This window comes from Rhinopithecus bieti, unplaced genomic scaffold (genome assembly GCF_001698545.2).
Source record: "Rhinopithecus bieti isolate Rb0 unplaced genomic scaffold, ASM169854v2 scaffold_32422, whole genome shotgun sequence".
NCBI classification, from domain to species: domain Eukaryota; kingdom Metazoa; phylum Chordata; class Mammalia; order Primates; family Cercopithecidae; genus Rhinopithecus; species Rhinopithecus bieti.
The window spans coordinates 2664612-2668038 of record NW_016814631.1 but is presented as its reverse complement, the minus strand read 5'-3'; positions in this window follow the sequence as shown (position 1 = coordinate 2668038).

The following is a 3427-nucleotide window of genomic DNA, read 5'->3' as shown; positions in this document are numbered from 1 at the left end:
GGAAACAGTCCACATGCCCATAGATAGGAAAACAGAGAAACATACAAAGGAATACTTGTCAATAAACAGGAGCAACTTACGGATACACAAGATACCATGGACGAGTTTCAAGCGCGTTACACTGTGTGAAGCCTTGCACGAGATGGTGTATGCTGCATGATTTCATTTATATGAAGTTTTGAAGTCATCAAAACTCATTATGGTGAAAAATAGAACAGTGCTTGCTTCTTGGGGGATGGGGTGGGGACAGTGAGTGGGAAAGGGGTATTCGGGAACTCCCTGAGATGATGGTAATGCTCTGTATATCAACAAGAGTTTGGGTTTCCCAGTTGTATGCATTTGTCAAGTCTTAGCAACTATCCGCTTAAGGTTTGTGCATTCCGTTGGAGGCAAATTTTATTTCAAAAAGAAATCACTAACAAATATTGAATATTAGTAACATGTATGGCGAAGGGTACTGATGTCTGCAATTTGCTTTGAAATGCATCAGAAAGAAAATTTAACTGATGGATGGAGAGAGGGATGGATGGATAGATAAGTGATGGAGGAATCATAATAAAATGAAGCAAACAAAACAAAGTCACTGTGCTGGCCACCTCCTACCCCAAACTACTGCACTTACCTTAAGGGCTGCCACTGTGGGGGAAGGGGAAGCTGGAAGGATGAACATTTCCTCTGACAAGGATGTGGAGGAGGAGGTGGTGTCCTTGAGGGCAAGCAGATTTCTAAGGGACCAGGAAGGGGATAGGTGAGGTGGGAACCATGAGTTTTGCTGTTGATGAAAAGGATCAAGTCAGGAGTCAAGTTTGAGCTTCAGTGGAGGCCACAGTGGGGAAGGGGTGCACTGGGGGCCTGGCTGGAGGCAGCATGGCTTTTGATCAGCCATTATCTGAGGGGCTGCCTGGTCCTGGGCACATACCAGGGATGAAGGAATGTTGATCGAATGACAGGCTGGCCGAGCTCGCCCCATCACCGAGTCTACAGCCCTTGAAGCTCATAGTCAAATTCATGGTTCAAAGAACTGTCCTTTCTTAGGAAACACTGATAATCTGAAGCACATCTAACCTCATTCCTCCTTTGATAGGGTAACTGAGCTGGTAGATCAGAAGAGAAATTCAGTCCATCTGGATTTCAGCAGAAGTTCCAAACTGGCCGCCCTTGGGCTGAATGCAGCCCACAGATGTGTTGTGTATTTTGTTTGGCCTCCCAAGGTTTTTTTTTTTTTTTTTAAGTTTAGTTTAGTTGGCAAGATTTTAAGATCACATAAAAATCCAGATCTGGCAACCGTGGGCCTACCTGGCACAGTTGGCAGGAATGAGGGCAGCAGCCCCCTGGGAGCCTGAGCCTCACTCACTCCTGCCTCCCCACCATGGGCATGGGCACCGCACCCTTGCATGTCATGTCACTTGGTGACAAGATGGAGAAATCAAGAGTGGTTGATAAAAATACTAAGCTAACCTCAATGCAATAAATATTGACTGAGCAGTGTTTTGTTTTAGGGACAGGATGGAGAACAAAGTTTCTCGGTTCCTTGTCTAAAGGAACTTCGATTCTAGAGTGGTAGACGGTCCGAAAAAGAAAGAAAGAAAAAGAAAAGAAAGAAAAAAAGATTACAAACTGTGATCATTGTTATAAAGGAAAGGGACAGGGTGGAAGAGGAGATGCGACGGAGTGTAATGTAGGTGGGGAGTGCCTGCCTGCCTTTGCTAAGGTGGTGGGAAGTGTTTGTGGGCCAGCATTTTTCAGCTGAGTCCTGAAGGATGCAGAGATTTGGAGAAAAGTGCTGGGGTGGAGGAAAGGCCTTGGGTGGGGCTGCACTTGGGTTCTTTGAGAAGCTGGGTGAAGCCCTGTGTCAAGGGCATTGCAGTGAGAGTGAATCAAGACATGGGTGTGGAGGTGGGCTGTGGGTGGGAGCTATAAACCAGGTGAGGGGTTTAGATTTTATTCTGTGTAAATTGGAAAGCACTGTCAGTTTTGGGGCAAGGGAGAGACATACTAGCTCTGTATCTCATTAAACTGCTGTTGTTGTCAGTAGGCAATGTAGGGAAGAGTGGCCAGAAGTCTCATTGATAGGCCATTGCAGGATACAGGTGAGAAGCGATGGTGGCTCAGATGGTGGAGGAGGAGACAAATAGATACAAGTGCACTTTAAGGAAGCTGATTTAGTTGGATGCACGAGAAGGTAGCCCTGGGGATGCTATCAGTGGCTGCATTGGATACACATTTGTGTAGGAATTTAGACAAAGATTGCTCAGGATAAGGCAGCACAACCTCAGCTTCTTTCAAAATGCAAGGTAATTTTTGGTAGCAGGATGTAACCTAAGCAGTTCATTGCAAACAGAAAATGCCGAAAATTCATGCGTATTTTGCATTTTATTCCATAATGTATCTGTATTCAATCTGATTTTTTAAAAGTATAAATCTTATAGCATCAATAAATAAACAAGAAAAAGACCCAGATATTCCTCTCAGTGTCACTGGTTAATACTCTGTCAGTGGTTTTTAACCTTGACTGTGCACTGAAATCACTGGAAGAGCTTCAGAAAAAGCTAATGCCTGGGCCCCTCTCCCAGAGGTTCTGATTTCATTGTCCTGAGCTGTGACCTGGGCATCTGGATTTTTTAAACTTTTATTTTAACTTAAAGCATACATGTGCAGGTTTGTTACATAGGTAAACTTGCATCATGGGGTTTGTTGTGCAGATTATTTTGTCACCCAGGTATTAAGCCTAGTACCCATTAGTTATTTTTCCTGATCTTCTCCCTCCTCCCACCCCTAATAGGCCACAGTGTGAGTTGCTTCCCTCTGTGTATCCATGTATTCTCAGTATTTAGCTCCCACTTATAAGTGAGAACATGTATTTGGTTTTCTGTTCCTCCATTCATGTTGCTGCAAAGGACATGATCTTTTTTTTTTTTTTTTTATGGCTGCATAGTATTCCATGGTGTATATATAACAAATATTCTTTATTCAGTCTACCACTGATAGGCATTTAGGTTGATTCCATGTCTTCGCTATTGTGGATAATTTGCTGCAATGAACATACACAATGCATATGTCTTTATGATAAAATGATTTATATTCCTTTGGGTATATACCCAGTAGTGGGATTGCTATTTTAGCTGGATTGCTGGGTCGAATGGTATTTCGGTCTTTAAGGAATTGCCACACTGTCTTCCACAATAGTTGAAGTAATTTACACTCCCACCAACAGTGTATGAGCATTCCTTTTTCTCCACAATTGGCATCTGTTATTTTTTGATTTTTTAATAGTAACCATCCTGACTGTTTTGAGATGGTATCTCATTGTGGTTTTGATTTGCATTTCTCTAATGATCAGTGATGTTGAGCTTTTTTTTTCATATGATTATTGGCTGCACATATGTCTTCTTTTGGAAAATAGCTGAATATATGTTTATGTCCTTTG